At 36.2% G+C, this 6,948-nt stretch overlaps 1 long non-coding RNA gene across 1 annotated transcript; it reads left to right on the top strand.

Moving 5' to 3' along the window:
* Positions 1–401: 401 nt before the first annotated feature.
* On the top strand, positions 402–6,277 carry LOC143253254 (uncharacterized). The gene is made up of 3 exons (XR_013029474.1): positions 402–844; positions 5,734–6,028; positions 6,175–6,277. It is a non-coding gene; the product is annotated as an uncharacterized LOC143253254 (long non-coding RNA).
* The last annotated feature ends 671 nt before the right edge of the window (positions 6,278–6,948 follow it).

The raw sequence follows: 6,948 nt of genomic DNA, 5'->3' as shown, positions 1-6,948 counted from the left end.
TACAGAGAGCTTTCGTGGAAACAGTTTTTTCAAGTGGGATTTGTTTCTGAGCCACTTTGTGGTTAACTTGTGTAATGCTTCACGTAAACATCTCTCGTGAATCTCGTTTGTGGTTTTACTTTCCCTTACAGTTAACCCGTGACTAGTTGGTTAACTTGAGAGATAACAAGTACAAACAGTTGTTTGTGTTTGATTTGTCGTGCGATCATATTTTTGTTTTCAAATGCATGTGCCATATATAACATATGTTCTGATCTGTAAAACAGGAATATACACATTTCTAGCTGTTTTTCTTTTAGACCTCTTAATATTTTCTGTTCCTAGATTTCTAATGGATCACGTGGTGTACCGAATAAAGATGTGTTATATTGTAACCGCTAGAAAATATATTAATATTACATGGACATGAAAACATGTGCTGGTCACATAGTGTTTTTATTCGTTTGTCTACAGTTATATGTACGTGTATTTTAGTGAGACACCTGCAGTCAAAATGCTCGTTTTAATACTTAGTGCACGCCTCGAATTTCTGTATATGTGTAGAGAGTGTATTCAAGACCAGAAGCGCCACCTTGTGGATAGAGGCAATAACTAGCTTTGTGCTCCAGATATAATTCCTTCATTGTGTTCTAAGTTTATGTCACGTGAGCGCCGTTGACTAGTTTGTGGTTAGTGACTATCGTGAGAGCTAAAGAGAGTCGATGAGCGAAGTTTTGATCTCGCTAGAAATAAGATCTGTCTATACTGTAGGACTGTACAGACGTAAAGAAGGAACTTCCTGTGTTGTACCATGGTTGGAAACAGTTCGGAACAGCCCTGGAGCATAGAACAGTTGGTGAACAAAGTAAGTGGGCTTCCATTTTAAATATAAACAAAATAGACTGTTTATCAGGGAATGAATATAGAATGTAAGCGAGAAATAAAGTTAGACTTTGTTAAGGAAATTGTGAAGCGAGTAAAAATCCACTGTACAGATAGGTTCTTTATAGGGGAAGTTAAATCAAACGAAATTACACCATCGTGTCACATTTCTTATGGAGAAGACGAAAATTTGTGAATGTCTTCTGTGTAAATAATGCTAGCAAATTCTCAAAACCAAACACACACAGGCCCAGCATAGCCAAGCGTGTTAAGGCGTTCGACTCGTAATTCGAGGGTCATGGGTTCGAATCGTGGTCGCACCAAATCATGCTCGTTTTTTAGCCGTGAGGGCGTTATAATGTGACGGTCAATCTCACTATTCGTTGGTAAAAGAGTAGCCCAAGAGTTGGCGGTGGGTGGTGATGACTAACTACGTTCTCTCTAGTCTTACACTACTAAATTAGGGACGACTAGCACAGATAGCTCTCTCTAGTAGCTTTGTGCGAAATTCAAAACAAACAAACAAACAAAGCACTTTTATCCACTGTCATTGGGAATTGTACGGACAAAACACACAATTTAACTGTGTAACACTACGCCACCATAAGTTAAAAGAGTACACGTACATTAATTGATGTTGAACATTGTCCATGTTATATAAAGTGTCATTATACACACATAGTACCATTCAAAACGTCTTTATAAAGATAGTAGTTGTTAGTTTCAATAGTTTTGTTCTATGACTTCCTTACAAGAAATAAATAATTTCTCAAAATTTATTTTTATTTCATTGGCGCTTTTCTCGTGTCTCAACGTCGTACATCTAGAGGCTCAAAGTATTATTTTGTACATGGAAAACACTTCTACAGAAACCACATCTGTATACGTGACACGGTTCTTGTTCCACGAAGAAGTGTATATATGTGTATATTTGATTCCAAACTAAAACCTTCATAGAGTAGAAGACAACAAGGAAGTCTCGGCGAGATATTGAATTTAAATGGTGGATGGATTTTTTACATATTTTCTACCTCGTTGTACATGACTTTGACGACGCTTGACACATTTAAAATAGAGTAAGATATAGAACTATATTTTTCCGGTAGATGGCACTGCTTACATCAACCTTCCTTACTGTTGTAATAATTCACATGAATTTATGTAGCATCAAAATCAACAACTTTTATTCTTTATATTCACAGTAAACACACTTATTATCATATATTTTAACATGTTTTTTTTCAATAAAGCATATAAAATAGAATTAAATTATAGGAGCAATGCAATACTAACCCTTTTAGCCTCAATAATAGTTAATAAACAGTTAACCAATCATTCGTGATACGTCATGACCAGTTTCTTCATATTTATCTTTAATCGTTTTAATAATTTCCACATGTATTATCCAAACTAGCAGCTTGTTAATCATTATATTGAAAATAATACTGTCCACATTAGTGATTTATTAATTTTTGTCTCAAACATTTTCTAAATTACAAGATTATTAATCAAAGTTTTCATTTGTTGTTCAAATAGGACGAAGTATTATTCAAGCTCTCAGAAAGTAAAGCTGTCAAGAATAGAAATAATGCCACAATATCACTTTTGTAATTTTTATCTGGTATTCAAACCCTCTTCTGATAATCTATCTCAATTTTTGTGACGTTATCAACTGTCGGTATTCTGAGACTGCTTCATGGTTATCACTTTCTTCAGAACGTTTGTTAATTGTCACAATATTCAGGGTACTGTAACAGTATTCAGAACGTTTGTTGATTGTCACAATATTCAGGGTACTGTAACAGTCTTCAGAACGTTTGTTAATTGTCACAATATTCAGGGTACTGTAACAGTCTTCAGAACGTTTGTTAATTGTCACAATATTCAGGGTACTGTAACAGTCTTCAGAACGTTTGTTGATTGTCACAATATTCAGGTTACTGTAACAGTTTTCAGAACGTTTGTTAATTGTCACAATATTCAGGGTACTGTAACAGTCTTCAGAACGTTTGTTAATTTTCACAATATTCAGGTTATTGTAACAGTCTTCAGAACTTTTGTTGATTGTCACAATATTCAGGTTACTGTAACAGTCTTCAGAACGTTTGTTAATTGTCACAATATTCAGGTTACTGAAACAGTCTTAAGAACGTTTGTTGATTGTCACAATATTCAGGGTACTGTAACAGTCTTCAGAACGTTTGTTAATTGTCACAATATTCAGGGTACTGTAACATTCTTCAGAACGTTTGTTGATTATCACAATATTCAGGGTACTGTAAAAGTTTTCAGAACGCTTGTTAATTGTCACAACATTTAGGTTACTGTAACAGTCTTCAGAACGTTTGTTAATTGTCACAATATTTAGGTTACTGTAACAGTCTTCAGAACGTTTCTTGATTGCCACAATCTTCATGGTACTATTACACATTGTCATAATTATTTATTTTATCTCTTATATATATTTTTAAATTAGCATCAATGCTTAACTATTAATTTATTTGTAGTTAGTTGTAACAAGTGTTTTCTAGCGTCGGTTTCTGGACCTTAAAATGACTTAATGAGATGTGATTTAAGTTAAACAAGAAGACGCAATGCCCTTTGTTAACACTCCCATCTTGTTGCAAGGCCCTTTGTTAATACTCCCATCTTGTTGCAAGGCCCTTTGTTAATACTCCCATCTTGTTGCAAGACCCTTTGTTAATACTGCCATCTTTTTGCAAGGCCCTTTATTAATACTCCCATCTTGTTGCAAGGCCCTTGTTAATAATCCCATCTTGTTGGAAGACCCTTTGTTAATACTCTCATCTTGTTGCAAAACCCTTTGTTAATACTCCCATCTTGTTGCAAGGCCCTTTGTTAATACTCCCATCTTATTGCAATGCTCTTGTTAATACTCCTATGTTGTTGGAAGACCCTTTGTTAATACTCCCATCTTATTGCAAGGCTCTTTGTTAATACTCCCATAATGTTGCAAGGCCCTTATTAATACTCTCATCTTGTTGGAAGACCCTTTGTTAATACTCCCATCTTGTTGCAAAACCCTTTGTTAATACTCCCATATTGTTGCAAGGCCCTTGTTAATACTCCCATCTTGTTGGAAGACCCTTTGTTATTACTTCCATCTTGTTGCAAGGCCCTTTGTTAATACTCCCATCTTGTTGGAAGACCCTTTGTTAATACTCCCATCTTGTTGCTAGGCCCTTTATTAATACTCCCATTTTGTTGGAAGACCCTTTGTTAATACTACCATCTTGTTGCAAAACCCTTTGTTAATACTCCCATCTTGTTGCAAAGCTGTTGTTAATATTCTCATCTTGTTGGAAGACCCTTTGTTATTACTCCTATCTTGTTGCAAGGCCCTTTGTTAATACTCCCATCTTGTTGCAAGGCCAATGTTAATACTCCCATCTTGTTGGAAGACCCTTTGTTATTACTTCCATCTTGTTGCAAGGCCCTTTATTAATACTCCCATCTTGTTGCAATGCCTTTTGTTAATATTCCCATCTCGTTGTACGGCCCTTTGTTAATACTCCCATCTTGTTGCAAGGCCCTTTGTTAATACTCCCATCTTGTTGCAAGACCCTTTGTTAATACTTCCAGCTTGTTGGAAGTCCCTTTGTTAATACTCCCATCTTGTTGGAAGACCCTTTGTTAATACTCCCATCTTGTTTGAAGTCCCTTTGTTATTACTTCCATCTTGTTGCAAGGCCCTTTGTTAATACTCCCATCTTGTTGGAAGACCCTTTGTTAATACTCCCATCTTGTTGCTAGGCCCTTTATTAATACTCCCATTTTGTTGGAAGACCCTTTGTTAATACTACCATCTTGTTGCAAAACCCTTTGTTAATACTCCCATCTTGTTGCAAAGCTCTTGTTAATATTCTCATCTTGTTGGAAGACCCTTTGTTATTACTCCTATCTTGTTGCAAGGCCCTTTGTTAATACTCCCATCTTGTTGCAAGGCCAATGTTAATACTCCCATCTTGTTGGAAGACCCTTTGTTATTACTTCCATCTTGTTGCAAGGCCCTTTATTAATACTCCCATCTTGTTGCAATGCCTTTTGTTAATATTCCCATCTCGTTGTACGGCCCTTTGTTAATACTCCCATCTTGTTGCAAGGCCCTTTGTTAATACTCCCATCTTGTTGCAAGACCCTTTGTTAATACTTCCAGCTTGTTGGAAGTCCCTTTGTTAATACTCCCATCTTGTTGGAAGACCCTTTGTTAATACTCCCATCTTGTTTGAAGTCCCTTTGTTAATACTCTCATATTGTTGGAAGACCCTTTGTTAATACTCCCATCTTTTTGCAATGCCTTTTGTTAATATTCCCATCTTGTTGCAAGGCCCTTGTTAATACTCCCATCTTGTTGGAAGACCCTTTGTTAATACTCCCATCTTGTTGCAAGGCCCTTTGTTAATACTCCCATCTTGTTGCAAGGCTCTTGTTAATACTCCTATCTTGTTGGGACACCCTTTGTTAATACCCCCATCTTGTTCGAAGACTTTTTGTTAATACTCCCATCTTGTTGCAAGACCCTTTGTTAATACTTCCATCTTGTTGGAAGTCCCTTTGTTAATACTCCCATCTTGTTGAAAGACCCTTTGTTAATACTCCCATCTTATTTGAAGTCATTTGTTAATACTCCCATCTTGTTGGAAGACCCTTTGTTAATACTCCCATCTTTTTGCAATGCCTTTTGTTAATATTCCAATCTCGTTGTATGGCCCTTTGTTAATACTCCCATCTTGTTTCCACAAGTGGCACTCTGGTTAATACATTTATTGACATAGAACACCAAATTATGCTCTCGGTTCTTTTGTATCGTGACTTCATTGTTAAAGGTAATTATATTTTGCTGTCACTTAGCTCGTTGGAAGGATGTGACGTCATAACTCGTTTGAAACCAAGTAGCGTGAATCCTCATTGCTTGCTCCCCAAGATCAACAAGAACGACGGTAATAAACATTCGACTTGCAGCATGGAAAGAAGTCTGTTTGTGGCTTTAAACTGCTGAGGACAATGGGACAGATTCTGGAAACAAGAAATCTGAGGCAGAGCCAGAACCAGAAACAAACGACATCACGCCACAAGATGTTTTAGTCCTGAGAAAAAAAAAACTCACACTTGGGAATCGACTTAGAAACTCTTTTATTGTGAAAGGGTAAGTAAGTTTTCAGAAGCAGGTGAGAAACGTAACTTTTCAATGTTTGATAGTGTGGCTGAAAATCTAGTTTACCCTAATTACTTTAAGAGTCAAAATAATGTGTTAAGACATTGTACATATCTAAACATAACAAACCATTCTAGGATTATGCAGGCGTAGGATGTTCCAGGTAAACAAACCATTCTCGGATTATGTGGACGTAGGATGTCCCAGGTAAACAAACCATTCTAGGATTATGTAGGCGTAGGATGTTCCAGGTAAACAAACCATTCTAGGATTATGTAGGCGTAGGATGTTCCAGGTAAACAAACCATTCTAGGATTATATGGACGTAGGGTGTACCAGGTAAACAAACCATTCTAGGATTATGTCGACGTAGGATGTACTAGATAAACAAACCATTCTAGGATTATGTAGGCGTAGGATGTTCTAGGTAAACAAACCATTCTAGACTTATATAAAGGTAGGATGTTCCAACATTCTCGTAGACAGAAGATTCAGAAAGACTTCAGAGAAACAGAAGATAAAGGAGATGAAATAAGAAGTTCAGATAAAATAAGGTTAAGAGGTCGGAGGTTAGAAGAGTTAAAAGAAATAAGCCTAACGTATAATGATAAGGCCAAAAGTTCAGAGGTGAAAGTGGTGAAATACATTTACTTATGTTTTGCAAGAACAAGACAGTAGAAGTGCTGACATACATTTACTTATGTTTTACAAGAACAAGACACTAGAAGTGGTGAAATACATTTACTTATGTTTTACAAGAACAAGACAGTAGAAGTGGTGAAATACATTTACTTATGTTTTACAAGAACAAGACAGTAGAAGTGGTGAAATACATTTACTTATGTTTTACAAAAACAAGACAGCAGAAGTGGTGACATACATTTACTTATGTTTTACAAGAACAAGACAGT

Source organism: Tachypleus tridentatus, chromosome 1 (genome assembly GCF_004210375.1).
Source record: "Tachypleus tridentatus isolate NWPU-2018 chromosome 1, ASM421037v1, whole genome shotgun sequence".
NCBI classification, from domain to species: Eukaryota; Metazoa; Arthropoda; class Merostomata; order Xiphosura; family Limulidae; genus Tachypleus; species Tachypleus tridentatus.
This window is presented reverse-complemented; position numbering and strand designations above follow the sequence as displayed.